Here is an 18,482-nt window from a genome sequence, read left to right on the forward strand (position 1 = left end):
CAGGTTACCTGCCCTCAAGGAGTTAATAGTCTGGTGATGGAGACAGACACATAATTTTAATAAAAGGTAGAAGTAAATGATAGAGGTAAGTAAGCACAGCAAGTTTGGGAGGATAGGGAAAGGATATCCCCTCTTCAGATGGGGAAGGCTTCCTAGAGGAGGAGACATATGAGGTAAAGAATCACTAGGGGTTTGATATACTAGGTAGAGAAGAAAGACTGTCAAAGTATGGAGGAGTAGAAGTAGAAAGAATTATAAGCTATTAAGAGTAGCTAGAATATAAAGCATAAAGCAAGGAACAATAGCATAAGAGGTAAACACAGAGTAAATAGTGCAAATCCTGGTGTACCTTGTAAAAGTACCATGCTTTTATACCATGGATAAATGCTTTTCAAAGAAGACCCAAATGTACCAGAATTACCTGAGACTCTCAGTATTCCAGATGCAACCTAATATTTGAGAATAATTTATATTAGATGTCTTTATATCCATTATTTTTACTCAACTTCCACCATGATACTATTAGTTGCAGGAGTCTGGGTTCAAAGGAAGATACCATTCCCAAAGATAACTGAGAACAAGATTGGTATTATGTGCTGGATAAATACTGGGATTGATGGATACATGACTATCTCAGGAATAGAGAATAAACTGAGACTTGGGTGCCAGAAATATGTTCCAAAATGGGGATTTAATCTCTATAACAAGGCAGAATATCCAGGTGAATACTAAAGTATAAGATCAGATTTAATAAATACTACACTTTACAACACTTTCTAAAATCTCAGTTTCTATTCTGTAAGATGGGAATAACATTGTTCAAAGGACAGTGTAGAGTCTGAGATGCTACCCTACTTGCAAGCTAAGAGGTTAGCCTGCTACAGTTACATGGATGTTGGAAGACACAAAATTCCTGGTTCAGAGACAAAGGACAATTTATTACTTATGGGAACAGTAGTAGCCAGAGAGCCAGCATTTCTGTGCTGATTCTCCAAGGCTCATTTCCAATAGGGAGGTGCAAAGAGGGTTGTGTTAAAAAAAAAAAAAGGGGGGTGGATCCTGAGTTTAAGAAACCTGAGAGGAGACATTATCTCTATCTTCCAAGGCTGTTTGATATACAAGCATCCTTTCAAATCAAAACCACACTAAGATACCACCTTACGACAGTTAGAATGGCAAAAATTGACAAGGCATGAAACAACAATTGTTGGAGAGGATGTGGAGAAAGGGGATCCCTCCTACATTGTTGGTGGGAATGCAAGTTGGTACAGCCACTCTGGAAAACAGTGTGGAGGTCCCTTAAAAAGTTAAAAATTGAGCTACCCTATGACCCAGCCATTGCACTACTGGGTATTTACCCAAAAATACAGACGTAGTGAAGAGAAGGACCATATGCACCCCAATGTTCATAGCAGCATTGTCCACAATAGCTAAATCGTGGAAGGAACCAAAATGCCCTTCAACAGATGACTGGATTAAGAAGTTGTGGTCCATACATACAATGGAATATTACTCAGCTATCAGAAAGAACAAGTTCTCAACATTTGCTGCAACATGGACGGCACTGGAGGAGATAATGCTAAGTGAAATAAGTCAAGCAGAGAAAGACAATTATCATATGGTTTCTCTCATCTATGGAACATAAGAACTAGGAAGATTGGTAGGAGAAGAAAGGGATAAAGAAAGGGGGGGGTAATCAGAAGGGGGGATGAAACATGAGAGACTATGGACTATGAGAAACAAACTGAGGGCCTCAGAGGGGAGAGGGGTGGGGGAATGGGATAGGCTGGTGATGGGTAGTAAGGAGGGCACGTATTGCATGGTGCACTGGGTGTTATACGCACTTAATGAATCATCAAACTTTACATTGGAAATGGGGGATGTACTGTATGGTGACTAACATAATATAATAAAAAAATAAAATTATATACAAGCATCCTTCAAAACTTAGTCTGGAACAAATGGGAGTCAGTGCCTCACTCAGAGGTGTAAGAGACTGACAGAGTATTGTCTCCTTATAATATATATCTCACAGGCTGATATAACAATTAAGTGAAATAAAGAATATAAATTACATAACAGTGTTTAGGACACAAAAATAGCTCAGTAAAAGTAATTTCTATTATTATTGTTATAGTAATTGTCATTTGGTTTTTATTGCGGTTTAACATCACTCAAATTAAAGATCGCTTGTGGTTCACCTACTAGACTGCAACTTACCTTGACCAAGAGGAGAATTGATCCAGAAGTTTGGAGTTTGGTAGATCCTTCAGGTGGGGCTAAATGGCCATGGCTGGGAGGGAAAAAGTGAAAAGGCAAAGTGGTCATTAGAGATATGGCCCTTGGGAGCCTCAGTGGGGACCACATGGTCAGTCCTCTGCAATCTGTGGTAACAGTGTAAGTGATGAAAGTGGTGACTGTTGTCAGAGGCTTCAACCTCTGCTATTTTGTTTCCTTCTCTACCCTAACAGAATCTGAAATTTCCTAATACAGCAACACTCTACCTGGAATGCCTTCCCTTCCCCTCTCTACCATCTGTTTTCTGGAAGACAGCGTATAGTGGAAATAACCCAAGAAATCCTGGATTTAAATCTAAGCTTTGCAACTTAGCAAAAAGTCTTTTTTTTAAATAGAAAACAGAGTAAGTAACATTTAAATCTTTTGTATTCTAGTTCCCAGAATAAGCATTAGGCAAAGTGATAAATTTTGACATAGGGCTTCAATCTCTTTGAGATCCAGGCCCTTGTGGGCACTACCCAGGGTATGGTTGACCTAGATCTACCCTTCAATGTCTAGAAGACAGGTTGACTCCTCCTTTATCTTCCCAAACCATTTGGAATTTGTAATCCTTGTTTAACTTCTTCATAGGATTCAATCCTTCACATCAAAATATCCAATGGTGCTTTTGAGTAGCTTATACTCTACTAATGGCCAAAATTCAACCTACCCCAGAAGCAGAAGGCCAGCTACTTGGTAATGGACTGGCCTATTTACAATGTAAGGACTATCCCAATGTATTATTTATCACAATGTATTTCAGAACTTATTCCTGCACATGTAAGTCACTTCCCAATGGAAATGGTTCTTTCTTCTTGTTCCTCTTGATTCGTCATGAGATATTTACTTGCTATCCCTTTGCAAACAGTAGGGTCTGTGCCTCTGGTGGAGTATAACATTTTATAATAGCCACTAGACTTGGAGTCAGTCAGCCTGGGTTCAAGACTCAGCTTTATTACTTCTTAGTTCTGTGTGTAAGGCAGCATCTAAGGGGATGAACTTACCTGCATCCAGATGGTTCTGAATCCTCTCTACTCACTAACTAGATGACTTCTGGCTGGCCGCATAACCTTTCTGAGCCTCACCTTTCCAATTTGTAAAATAGGAATTATAATACCTACCTGGTAGAGCTTTCGTGTAGTTAATAAGGTATCATGCCTCTCCAGTACTCATCACATTATAGCAGGCACCCAACAAGTATGACATCTACTCCAGCTATCGAGGGTCTCATCTTCCTCTAAACTCACAGCACGTGATGGTCCCAGCAGGAATGGAATATTCACATGTCTGTGGGGCCCAGCACATAACTGCAGTCAATGAGTATAAGAAAAAGAATACTGCAATTTTCAGGATACAAGGCAATTGAGAGTTGGCCTCAACATTGGGAAGAAAATAGTGAATACTGAGGACTGTGACAAGCTGGGGAGTATGTATTTCATCTAATACACACACCACTCCAGCCCATAGTTGCCCCACATGAGGATAAACCCATACTAACAGATCTGTTTTTTCAAAAGAAGTCAGATATCTATCTGATTTTTAGGTCAATGTTCTCAGTTTTTAATTGTTTGGCTTACTAAAAGACAAACACACACAAAAACAAACTTGGAACTCAAACAAAATATTTCTACAAGCTTAGTCCAGCCCACTGACTAGAGGACTCTGTTTAATCACAATCACTTGATATCGTTTAAGCCCTGAGCTTATATTACTCCTTAACTTTCAGTGCTCAAGTTCTGTCTCCAATTATATCTTGTTAAGCTACTTGAGTAAGATATTTGAGAGCAGGGTTGGTGTCTTGCTCAGGAAATAGCCACAACTGGTAAACTCTCCTTTGGATTATATCCTTTAAGCCCTTGAAATGGCTTGTTTCACTCCAGAAGAACTTGTTGACTTCTTTGTGCCATGACACAGGAATACAACAGCTGGCTGCCTCTGGGAGGTTGAAAATAAACAGGTTCAGAAGCTCTGAGGATAGCAAATGGACATTGTAGGTGGAGAAACAGCCCAAAATAAATACAGCTGTTGAGGCGGAAAATACTATTTACTTTGGCTCTTTTGAGGTCTATACGGGGAGAGGGAGAATAGCAAATCCTGAGACTTTTCGTATACTGATGACAGAGACCCCACTCAGGGACTGGTCTCTACTGCTAAGCACATTTATACTAGTCATTCAGTATATATTTGATGCTTAACAGATTGACTAGGGATCTGAAATGATAGAGAACATTTTAACTAAATGAAAATGAATTTAAGTTCTCTGCACTGGAGGACCTATGTTAATATCTTTTCTGGTTTGGAATACAATTCACAAAACACATTCTTCACCATGAGCTTTTGTTTGCCACATAGACATAACAGAAAAGACACTAGCTTAAGAGGCAGAAAATGTGGGCTCTAGTCTTAGCTTGCTAACTAGCTGTATGACCTTAGTAAATTGTCACAATATTCTGGGACCCAGTTTCTTCCACTATAAAGCGAAGGATTCATAGAGAAGATCTAGAGTGGGAGCAGTTGAGAGAGAGTATGGTATGAGGAAACAAAAGGTCTACATTAATAACCTGGCTATGATCATTCATTTCTATGAAAACTTGAATGGGAAAGAATGTAAACTCTAAATCTGTCTCTACCTCTACAGACAAGACAAATCAGAGTCTTCTGGTGTTGTAACCATGAATTAGAGAGTAGAATTTACATGAAAAAGCTTTAAATGGATATACAAGTATAGACATTAGTATCAGATAGAATCAGGTTTGAACCCTGACCCCACCACTTCCATGTGCTCGTGGAAAGGTGACTTAAGACTTTTAACATTGGGCACCTGGGTGGCTCAGTCAGTTAAGCATCTGCCTTTGGCTCAGGTCATGATCCCAGGGTCCTGGGATCGAGTTCTGCATCAGGCTCCCTGCTCAGCAGGAAGTCTGCTCCTTCCTCTACCCTTCTGCTTGTGTGTGCTCTCTCTCTCAAATAAATAAATAAAATCTTTAAAAAAGAGAGAGAGAGAGACTTTTAACATTATTTTCCTAATTCACAAAATGCACATAATATCTACTTCACTGTGTTGCTGTAATGATTAAATTAAGTGAGTTAATATAAAGATATCACAAAATACCACAAATAGTAATTATTAATGTTGGTAAAAGACAAATGGCATTGCTGTAAGATCGCCATTGCATTATTCCATGGTGCTAATTAGCTAAATCAAAAACCAAACTTCTTTTTTTACACTTTGATCTCAACTAAAATTAATCTCCCTTCACAAAAAAATAGCATCAAACAACAGAACAGAGTGATACAGTTTAAGTTGATCATGAGCCTAGTTGTTTTCTGAAGCCCAGGAGAGAATAAAGCCAAGACATTCAAACATTCTGACTCAAGCTTAGCCTGCCCTGCAAGGGCCTGTTGCACTGAGGTAAAAGTAATGGGAAAGTTTCCTTCAGAAAGAAAAGATCACAGTCCCTTTTTCAGAAGGCAGCCCATAGAAATATTTGGGTGCACAGTGGTCCAGGAAGCAAAAGCAAAAATCCCAGATGGACACTGTGGCAAATTGTGTTCTCAGGGCAACATTCCAGACTTTTCTAAAATCCAGATCACAGGAGTAACTCTTTATCTAAATAGCTCTCCAGACCTTAACAATATCAGAGGGTACACTTGAAAGCAAACTGCATCCAGATGGCAAAAAAATGAGTTCAAACTCTGCTCATATAACAAGTGAATTAATCATTCATTCATCCATTGATTTACTCATTCAAAACACAGCTTTTATTAGTCTAATAATAGGCACTATGCTGGATGCTGCAACCATAAACTAGGCAAAGTCACTTCTCTCAGTAATGATCTGAAATACAAAGATTCCCACACACATAACTCTAAAGGCTTTGTAACGTCTGGGCTCTAATGAGTAAATATTAAGGTAAATGAAATAATATTAAAAGTGTCTACTCTACCATAGATATCTTACTGCTGACAATCTATCCTTCACAAAAGGGAGATACTAATTCTATATATATAAACATGTTCATGGAGCATTATTCATAGTAGCAATATAAACATCCAACAAATTGAATAATGGTTCAAAATGCTGGGGTGCACGAAAATATGGAATGCATTAGGAACGATATAATTACGAAGATCAACAACATGAAACTCCCTTATTCATGTGACATGATAGAAATAATACAAAATTAAGACATTTAACATGGGGTATAATTATGGATATGAAAAATACACATTTTTTGGAATAAGGTCTGAAAGACAATATAAAATTTGGTAGTTCTATAAAGTAGTGCAATTTTCTTTTTTATTTTTATTTAAATTCAATTAATTGACATATTTGTGTTGTTAGTTTCAGAGAGTTTACCGATTCAATTACATATAACACCCAGCTCTCATTACATCAAGTACCCACTTAATGCCCATTATCCAGATACTCTATACCTTCACCCACCTCCCTTCCAACAATCCTGTTTGTTTCCTAGAGTTAAGAATCTCATGGTTTGTCTCCCTCTCTGATATCATCTTATTTTCTTTTTCCCTTCTTTCCCCTATAATTCTGTTATGTTTCTTAAATTCCACATCTGAGTGAAATCATATGATTATTGTCTTTCTCTGACTGACCTGTTTCACTTAGCATAATATCCTCTAGTTTGATCCACATCAATGCAAATAGTAAGACTTCTATTTTTTTTTTGGTGGCTGAGTAATATTCCAGTGTGTGTGTGTGTGTGTGTGTGTGTGTGTGTGTGTGTGTGTGTGTGTATACCATATCTTCTTTATCCATTATTCTGTCAATGGGCATCTGGGCTCTTTCCATATTTTGGCTATTGTGGACATTGCTACTATAAGCATTGGGGTCCAGGTGCCCCTTCGGTTCACTATGTTTGTATCCTTTGGGAAAATATCTAGTAGTGCAATTGCTAGGTCATAGGATAGCTCCATTTTTAACTTTTTGAGGAAACTCCATACTGTTTTCCAGAGTGTCTGTACCAGTTTGCATTCCCACCAACAATGTAAGAGTGTGCCCCTTTCTCTACATCCTCACCAATATCTGTTGTTTCCTGAGTTGTTAATTTTAGCCATTCTGACTGGTGTGAGACGTTATCTAATTGTAGCTTTGATTTATATTTCCCTGATGGTGAGTGATGTTGAGCATTTTTTTTTTTCATTTGTCTGTAGGTCATTTGTATATCTTCCTTGAAGAAATGTCTGTTCATGTCTTCTGCCCATTTCTTGACTGGAGTTTTATGTTTTTTGGATGTTGAGTTTGACAAGTTCTTTATATACATTTCAGATACTCTATCTGATAAGACATTTGCAAATATCTTCTCCCATACTGTAGGTACGCCTTTTGGTTTTGTCAACTGTTTCCTTTGCTGTGCAAAAGCTTTTTCTCTTGATGAAGTCCCAATAATTCATTTTTACTTTTGTTTCCCTTGCCTTTGAAGATATGTCTAGGAAGAAGTTGCTGTAGCTGAGGTCAAAGAGATTACTACTTGTGTTCTCCTCTAGGATTTTGATGGATTGCTATCTCACTTTTAGGTCTTTCATCCATTTTGAGTTTATTTTTATGTATGGTGTAAGAGAATGATCCAGTTTCATTCTTCTGCATGTGGCTATCCAATTTTCCCCAACACCATTTGTCAGAGACACTGTCTTTTTTCCATTGGGTATTTTTTCCTGCTTTGTCAAAGATTAGTTGACCATAGAGTTGAGGATCCATTTCTGGTTCACTACTCTGTTCCATTGATCTATGTGTCTGTTTTTGTACCAGTACCAAACTGTCTTGATGATTACAGCTTTGTAATATAGCTTGAAGTCCAGAATTGTGATGCCACCAGCTTTGGTTTTTTTTTTTTCAATATTCCTTTGGCTATTCAGGGTCTTTTCTAGTTCCATACAAATTTTAGGATTATTTGTTCCACCTGTGCAAAAAAATGTTGATGGAATTTTGGTAGGGATTGCATTGAATGTGTAGATTGCTCTGGGTAGCACAGACATTTTAAGAATATTTGTTCTTCCAATCCATGAGCATGGAATATTTTTCCATTTCTTTGTGTCTTCTTCAATTTCTTTCATAAGAGTTCTATAGTTTTCTGAGTACAGATCCTTTACCTCTTTGGTTAGGTTTATTCCTAGGTATCTCATGGGTTTTGGTGCAACTGTAAATGGGACTGATTACTTGATTTCTCTTTCTTCTGACTCACTGTTAGTGTATAGAAATGCAACTGACTTCTGTGCATTGATTTTATATTCTGCAACTTTGCTGAATTCCTGGATGAGTTCTAGAAATTTTGGGGTAGAGTCTTTTGGTTTCCAATGTAGACCATCATGTCATCTGCAAACCATGAAAGTTTGAAAATCTTTTTTTGCTGATTTATATGCTTTTTTTTTTCTTTTTTGTTGTCTGATTGCTGAGGTTAGGATGTTTAGTACTATGTTGAACAACAGTGGTAAGAATGAACATCCCTGTTGTGTTCCTGACCTTAGGGGAAAAACTCTCAGTTTTTCCCTGTTGAGAATGATATTCACTGTGGGCTTTTTGTGTATTGCTTTTATGATATTGAGATATGTTCCCTCCATCCCTACATGGTGGAGAGGTTTTATCAAAAAATAATGCTGTATTTTGTCAAATCCTTTTTCTGCATCTATTGAGAGGATCATGTGGTTCTTGTCCTTTCTTTTATTAAGGTGGTGTATCACATTGATCAATTTGCAGATTTTGAACCACCCTTACAGCCCAGAAATAAATCCCACTTGGTCATGGAGAATAATCCTTTTATACTATTGGATCCTATTGGCTAGTATCTTGGTGAGAATTTTAGCATCCATGTTCATCAGGGATATTGGTCTGTAATTCTCCTTTTTGATGCAGTCTTCATCTGGCTTTGATATCAAGGAAGGTAATGCTAGCCTCACAGAATGAGTTTGGAAGTTTTCCTTCCATGTCTATTTTTTTGAAACAGTTTCAGAAGAATAGGTATTAATTATTCTTTAAAATTTGGTGAGGGGAGAGGAAAAAAGATGGTGGAGGAGTAGCGGACCCTATTTCAACCAGTCCTGTGAATTGAGCTTGAAATCTACCAGACCATTCTGAACACCCACAAAATCAGTCTGAGATGTAGGAAAATATATCTGAATCCCTAAAAACAGAATATTCCAGCAGTTGGTCTCGAGTTATGAAGCAGGGAGCCATGATTCTGCAGGCAGATACCAGAAGATAAACAGAAGGGGGAGGGAGCCTCCATGAACTTGTGCCAGGAAGGCAAAATCATCCTTCAATGGGGACTGGGCACAGACTTGCAGAGCAGTAGTGGTGAGGAAAGGACTTTAGGACAGCCCCCCAGACTGAAACCTGGAGCTATGGGGGTGCATGTGCACGAACCGGGGGCAGTTGGTGGTTTTAGAAGCACAAAAGGTAGAGACATGCCTGGCCCTGGGAGTGAGGGCTGGGAGAGCTGCTGTGGATCACACAACCCAGGACTCTGCTGGTTTTTACAGACACAGACAGAAATAGAGACAGTGTTGCCTGGAGAACTCAGTGAAGAGCAGACTGCGATCTCCATACTGAGACAGAGGTTTGGATACAGTCACATCTGCTCTAACTCTGGGAAGATATGCAGAAAGCCACCAGGGAAAGATGCCAGAGAGCAAAAGCCCCCCAAAACAATTTTCACTGAGCTCATCCCTCCCCCACACGGGGGCAGGGCAAATCTGCCCAAACAGGGTTGCCTGAGTAACAGCACGGCAGCCCCCCTCCCCCAAAGATAGACTGGAATAACAAGAGGTCCACAACACTAAGGTCCCTATAAAACAGGTGCATCTTGCTTGGGTTGTGGTCAATAATTTGGAATATGTACATTCCCTCAACCACCCTTCAACAGAATGACTTAGTCATTTATTCTGTTGGGAACCCCCAACAAAGGAAAGAATGAGACTGTGGCCTCTGCCACAGAATTAATGGCTATGGATATAACCAAGATGTCAGAAATAGACTTCAGAATACAGTTATCAAGGTGATACCTAGGCTTGAGAAAAATATTAACAACAATATAGGATCTCTAAGGGCAGAAATGAGATCTAATCAGGGTGAACTTAAAAATGCTGTGAATGAAATGCAGTCTTAAACTGGATGATCTGACTGTCAGGATAAATGAGACATAAGAATGAATTACTGAGTTAGAGGATAAGATGATAAAAAAGAAGGAAAACGAGGTGGCATGGGAAAAACAAATTAAAAGCCAAGAAATCAAACTGAGAGATTAGTGACTCAATTAAATGTTCCAATATCAGAATTATTGGGATCCCCAAGGTGGTGGAGAAAGAAAGAGATCTAGAAGATATATTTGAGCAAATCATAGCTGAGAACGTCCCTAATCTGTCGAAGGAAACAAGCATTTGTGTCCAAGAGGCAGAGAGGACCCCTCCCAAGATCAATGAAAACAGATCAACATCACAACATATAATAGTACAATTTGCTAATCTTAGATCCAAGGAAATCATCTTGAAAGCAGTGAGGGGGAAGAGATTTCTTATGTACAGAGGGAGGAATATCAGATAACATCAGACCTGTCCACAGAGACCTGGCAAGACAGAAAGGGCTGGCAAGACATCTTCAGGGTACTAAATGAGAAGAACATGCAGCCAAGGATATTTCATCCAGCAAAGCTGTCATTCAGAATGGATGGAGAGACAAGGAGTTTCCAAGACTGGCAGAAACTGAAAGAATATGTGACCACCAAGCCAGCCTTGCAAGAAATGTTAAGGGGAGTTCTATAAAAGGAGAAAGACCCCAAGAGTGACATAGAATAGAAATTTACAGAGACAATTTATAGAAACAAGGACTTCACAGGCAACAAGATGACATTAAAATTATATCTTTTAATAATCACTCTCAGCGTGACTGGCCTAAATGTTCCCATTTGATGGGAGCCACAGGGTTGCAGATTGGATAAAAAGACATGACCTATCCATATGCTGTCTATAAGAGACTCACTTTGAACTAAAAGATACATCCAGACTGAAAGTGAAGGGATAGAGAACCATTTTTCATGCCAATGGACCGCAAAAGAAAGCTGTGGTAACAATTCTCATATCAGACAAATGAGATTTTAAGCTAAAGACTGCAGTTAGAGATAAAGATGGACACTATATCATTCTGAAAGGGTCTATCCAACAAGAAAATCTAGCAATTATAAATATCTATGCCCTCAACATGGGAGCAGCCAACTACATAAGACAACTGTTACCCAAATTAAAGATACATATAGATAATAATACCATAATAGTAGGGGACCTCAGCACTCTACTCTCAGCAATGGACAGATCATCTAAGCAGAAGATCAACAAAGACACAAGAGCTTTGAATGACACACTGGACCAGATGGACCTCATACATATACACAGAACATTCCACCCTAAAACAACTGAATACTCATTCTTCTTGAGTGCACATGGAACTTTCTCCAGAGTAGACCACATATTGGGTCAGATCTCAACTAACACCAAAAGATTGAGATTTCCCCCTGCATATTCTCAGACCACAATGCTTTGAAACTGGAACTCAAACACAAGAAAAAAATTTGGAAGAAATCCAAACACTTGGAAGCTAAAGACCATCCTGCTTAAGAATGTTTGGGTCACGGTAGGGAGTTAAGAGGGCAGAGGAGTAGGGGATCCCTTTTTCAGCTGGTCCCCTAAGACGAGCTGGATAGGTACCAGACCAGCCTGAATATCCACAGAATCAACCTGAGACACAGGAAGATGCATCTGGATCTCTACAAATGAACATCTCCAGCGCTGAGTATTGAGGTACAAAGCGGGAAGTTGTGAAACCGAGCACAGATATCAGAAGATAAACGGAAGGGGGAGGGGGCTGCCGCATTCAGGCGCCGGGAAGCGGTAGCCACCTGCACGGGGGAGCGGGCAGACTTGCGGACTGGCACCCCCGAGAGAACAGACTGAGACCGTGAGCTGGGGAGTGCACGGGGGCGGCTGGTGGCTGGCGGTGTTAGAAACACAAAGGACAGAGATGTGCCAGCCCTGGAAATGAGGGCTGGGATGCCGGGTGTGGGGCGCACATCCCAGGATGCTACAGGGTTAAGCAGCACCAACAGAAACAGAGTTAAAGTGGCCAGAACATCAGTGGAGAATGGTCCGCGATCCCTCTGTTCTGAGACAGAGGCTGAGATTCGGCCACTGCTACTCTGACTCTCAGAAGAGGCACAGCAAACTGCCAGGGAAAGCCGCCAGAGAACAAAAGCCTGGAAATACCGGCTCACAGTGTGCCCATTACCCCTCTCCCCCGCAGGGGACACGGAGATTCTACCCCAACAGGGTTGCCTGAGTATCAGTGCGGCAGGCCCCTCCCCCAGAAGGCAGGCTGAAAATCAAGAAGCCCACATCCCTAAGATCCCTATAAAACAAGGGCGCACGGCCTGGGACCTGGTCAATAATTTGGGCTCTGGACAACACCGCAACCTCTCCTCATCAGAATGACGAGAAGAAGAAGTCCCCCCCAGGAAAGAAAAGACAATGAATCTGTGGCCTCTGCCACAGAACTAATGGATATGGATATAACCAAATTATCAGAAATGAAATTCAGAGTAACAATGGTCAAGATGATGTGTAGACTTGAAAAAAGTATTAACGAAAATGTTAATGAGAATATAGAATCTCTAAGGGTGGAAATGAGAGCGAATCTGGCAGAAATTAAAAATTCTATGAGCCAAATGCAGTCAAAACTAGAGGCTCTGACGGCCAGGGTGAATGAGGCAGAAGAACAAATCAGCGAATTGGAGGACAGGTTAGTAGAAGAAAAAACTAAAATAGAATCTGGATTCAAAAAAATCCATGCACAGAAATGTAGGTTACGGGAGATTACTGACTCAAAGAAAAGTTTCAATATCAGAATCATCGGAATCCCCGAAGGGGTGGAGAAAAACAGAGGTCTAGAAGAGATATTTTAACAAATTGTAGCTGAAAACTTCCCCAATGTAGCAAGGGAAACAAGCGTTCATGTCCAAGAGGAAGAGAGGACCCCTCCCAAGCTCAACCACGACAAACCTACACCACGTCACGTCATAGTGCATTTCGAAATTTTAGATCCAAGGATACAGTATTGAAAGCGGCCAGGGCAAAGAAATTTCTCATGTACCAAGGCAAAGGTAGCAGAATTACATCAGAACTGTCTACGCAGACCTGGAATGATAGAAAGTGTTGGGGGGCATTTTTAAAGCTCTTTCAGAGAAAAACATGCAGCCAAGATCCTTTCTCCAGCAAGGCTGCAATTCAGAATGGATGGAGAAATAAAGATCTTCCAGAATCGCCCATCATTGACCAATTTTGTAACCAAGAGACCAGCCCTACAGGAGATATTAAGGGGGGTTCTATAAAAGTAAAAAGGCCCCAACGGTGATACAGTACAGAAAGTCACAATCTATAGAAACAAATACTTTACTGGCAACATGGCATCATTAAAATCATTTCTCTCAATAATCAGTCTCAATGTAAATGGCCTAAATGCTCCCATAAAACGACACAGGGTTGCAGATTGGATAAAAAGACATGACCCATCCATTTGCTGTCTACAAGAGACTCATTTTGAACCTAAAGATACATCCAGACTGAAATTAAAGGGATGGAATACCATCTTTCACGTCAATGGACCTCAAAAGAAAGCTGGGGTAGCAATTCTCATATCAGACAGATTGGATTTTAAACTAAAGACTATAGTTAGAGACACAGAAGGGAACTATATTATTCTTAAAGGATGTATCCAACAAGTGGATATGACAATTATAAATATATATGCCCCCACCAGGGGAGCAGCAAGATACACAAGCCAACTCTTAACCAGAATAAAGAGACATATAGATAAAAATACGTTAATAGTAGGGGACCTCAACACTCCACTATCAGCAATAGACAGAGCACTGGAGCAGAAAACCAACATAGAAAGAAGAGCTTTGAATGCCATACTCAACGAGTTGGACCTCATAGATATATATACAACACTACACCCCAGAACCAAAGAATACTTATTCTATTCTAATGCCCATGGAACATTCTCAAGAATAGACCATGTTCTGGGACACAAAACAGGTCTCAACCAATACCAAAAGTCTGAAATTATCCCCTGCATATTCTCAGACCACAACGCTCTGAAATTGGAACTCAACCACAAGGAAAAATTTGGAAGAAACTCAAACACTTGGAGACTAAGAACCATCCTGCTCAGGAATGACTCGATAAACCAGGAAATCAAAAATCAATTTAAACAATTTATGGAGACCAATGAGAATGAAAACACAATGGTCCAAAACCTTTGGGATACTGCAAAGGCAGTCCTAAAGGGGAAATATATAGCCATCCAAGCCTCACTCAAAAGAATAGAAAAATCTAAAATGCAGTTTTTATATTCTCACCTCAAGACACTGGAACAGCAACAGAGGGACAGGCCTAATCCACTCACGAGAAAGCAGTTGACCAAGATTAGAGCAGAAATCAGTGAATTAGAAACCAGAAGTACAGTAGAGCAGATCAATAGGACTAGAAGCTGGTCCTTTGAGAAAATCAATAAAATTGACAAACAGCTGGCAAGACTTATCCAAAAGAATAGAGAAAGGACCCAAATCAATAAAATTATGAATGGAAAAGGAGAGGTCACGACCAACACCAATGAAATTGGAAGGATTATTAGAAACTTTTATCAACAACTATATGCCAATAAATTAAGCAATCTGGAGGAGATGGAGGCCTTCCTGGAAACCTATAAACTACCAAGATTGAAACAGGAAGAAATTGATTTTTTAAACAGGCCAATAATTATGAAGAGATTGAAACAGTGATAAACAACCTTCCAAATAACAAAACTCCAGGCCCGGATGGTTTTCCCAGGGAATTCTACCAAACATTCAAAGAAGAAATAATACCTATTCTCCTAAAGCTATTTCAAAAAATAAAAACAGAAGGAAAGCTACCAAACTCATTCTATGAGGCCAATATTACCTTGATACCCAAACCAGGCAAAGACCCCATCAAAAAGGAGAATTACAGACCAATTTCCCTCATGAATATGGATGCCAAAATCCTCAACAAGATCCTGGCTAATAGAATCCAACAGTACATTAAAAGGATTATCCATCATGACAAGTGGGATTCATACCTGGGATGCAAGCGTGGTTCACCATTCAGCAATCGATCAGCGTGATACATCATATCAACAAGAAAAGTCTCAGGAACCATATATTCCTCTCAATTGATGCAGAAAAAGCATTTGACAAAATACATCTTCCTTTCCTGATTAAAACCCTTCAGAGTGTAGGAATAGAGGGTACATTTCTCAAACTCATAAAAGCCATCTATGAAAAGCCTACAGTAAATATTATTCTCAATGGGGAAAAGCTGAAAGCCTTTCCCTTAAGATCAGGAACACGACAAGGACGCCCACTCTCACCACTATTATTCAACATAGTACTAGAAGTCCTTGCAACAGCAATCAGACAACAAAAAGGGGTAAAAGGTATCCAAATCGGCAAAGAAGAAGTCAAACTGTCTCTCTTCGCAGATGACATGATACTCTATATGGAAAACCCAAAAGAATCCACTCCCAAACTATTAGAAGTTATAGAGCAATTCAGTAATGTGGTGGGATACAAAATCAATGCTCAGAAATCAGTTGCATTTCTATACACGAATAATGAGACTGAAGAAAGAGAAATTAGGGAATCCATCCCTTTTACAATAGCACCAAAAACCATACGTTACCTTGGAATTAACTTAACCAGAGACGTAAAGGACCTATATTCTAGAAACTATAAATCACTCTTGAAAGACATTGAGGAAGACACAAAAAGATGGAAAAAATATTCCATGCTCATGGAACGGAAGAATTAACATAGTTAAAATGTCCATGCTACCCAGAGCAATCTACACTTTCAATGCTATCCCGATCAAAATACCGAGGACATTTTTCAAAGAACTGGAACAAATAGTCCTTAAATTTGTATGGAACCAGAAAAGGCCCTGTATCTCCAAGGAACTGTTGAAAAGGAAAAACTAAGCTGGGGGACATCACAATGCCAGATTTCAAATTGTACTACAAAGCTGTGATCAAAAAGACATCATGGTATTGGCACAAAAACAGACACATAGACCAATGGAACAGAATAGAGAACCCAGAAATGGACCCTCAGCTCTTTGGGCAACCAATCTTTGATAAAGCAGGAAAAAACATCCGGTGGAAAAAAGACAGTCTCTTCAATAAATGGTGCTGAGAAAATTGGACAACTACATGCAAAAGAATGAAACTTGACCACTCTCTCACACCATACACAAAGATAAACTCCAAATGGATGAAAGACCTAGATGTGAGACAGGAATCCATCAAAATCCTAGAGGAGAGCATAGGCAGCAACCTCTACCACATCGGCCAAAGCAACCTTTTTCATGACACATCTCCAAAGGCAAGAGAAACAAAAGATAAAATGAACGTGTGGGACTTCATCAAGATAAAAAGCTTCTGCACAGCCAAGGAAACAGTCTAAAAAACTAAGAGGCAGCCCACGGAATGGGAGAATATATTTGCAAATGACACTACAGATAAAAGACTGGTATCCACGATCTACAAAGAACTTCTCAAACTCAATACACGAAAAACAAATAAACAAATCAAAAAATGGGCAGAAGATATGAACAGACACTTTTCCAATGAAGACATACAAATGGCTAACAGACACATGAAAAAAATGTTCAAAATCATTAGCCATCAGGGAAATTCAAATCAAAACCACATTGAGATACCACCTTACGCCAGTTAGAATAGCAAAAATAGACAAGGCAAGAAACAACAATTGCTGGAGAGGATGTGGAGAAAGGGGATCCCTCCTACATTGTTGGTGGGAATGCAAGTTGGTACAGCCACTCTGGAAAACAGTGTGGAGGTCCCTTAAAAAGTTAAAAATTGAGCTACCCTATGACCCAGCCATTGCACTACTGGGTATTTACCCCAAAGATACAGACATAGTGAAGAGAAGGGCCATATGCACCCCAATGTTCATAGCAGCATTGTCCACAATAGCCAAAGCGTGGAAGGAACCTAGATGCCCTTCAAGAGATGACTGGATTAAGAAGTTGTGGTCCAGGGGCGCCTGGGTGGCTCAGTCGTTAGGCGTCTGCCTTTGACTCAGGGCGTGATCCCGGAGTCCTGGGATCGAGCCCCACATCAGGCTCATCCACTGGGATCCTGCTTCTTCCTCTCCCGCTCCCCCTGCCTGTGTTCCCTCTCTCACTGGCTGTCTCTCTCTCTGTCAAATAAATAAATAAAATCTTTAAAAAAAAAAGTTGTGGTCCATATGTACAATGGAATATTACTCAGCTATCAGAAAGAACGAATTCTCAACATTTGCTGCAACATGGACGGCACTGGAGGAGATAATGCTAAGTGAAATAAGTCAAGCAGAGAAAGACAATTATCATGATTTCTCTCATCTATGGAACATAAGAACTAGGAAGATCAGTAGGGGAAGAAAGGGATAAAGAAAGGGGGATAATCAGAAGGGGGAATGAAGCATGAGAGACTATGGACTCTGAGAAACAAACTGAGGGCTTCAGAGGGGAGGGGATTGGGGGAATGGGATAGACTGGTGATGGGTAGTAAGGAGGACGTATTGCATGGTGCACTGGGTGTTATATGCACTTAATGAATCATCAAACTTTACATTGGAAATGGGGGTTGTACTGTATGGTGACTAACATAATATAATAAAAAACCATTAAAATTAAAAAAATTTAAAAAAGAATGTTTTGGTCAATCCAGGAAATCAAAGAAGAACTTAAACAATTTATGGAAACTAATGAGAATGAAAACACATCAGTCCAAAACTTATGGGATCCTTCAAAGGAGGTCCTAAGGGGGAAATACATAGCCATCCAAGCCTCACTCAAAAAAATAGAGAAATCTAGAATACACAATCTATATTTACACCTTACAGAATTGGAGAGGGAACAACAAACAAAGCCTAAGCCAAGCAGGAGAAGAGAAATAATAAAGATTAGAGCAAAGATCAATGAAGTAGAAACCAGAAATAGAGTAGAGCAGATCAATGAAACTAGAAGCTGGTTCTTTGAAAGAATTAATATGATCAATAAAATATAGGCCAGACTTATCCAAAAGAAAAGAGAAAGGTCCCAAATTAATAAAATTATGA

This window comes from Ursus americanus, chromosome 6, assembly GCF_024610735.1.
Source record: "Ursus americanus isolate L20-20 chromosome 6, mUrsAme1.1.p, whole genome shotgun sequence".
NCBI lineage: Eukaryota > Metazoa > Chordata > Mammalia > Carnivora > Ursidae > Ursus > Ursus americanus.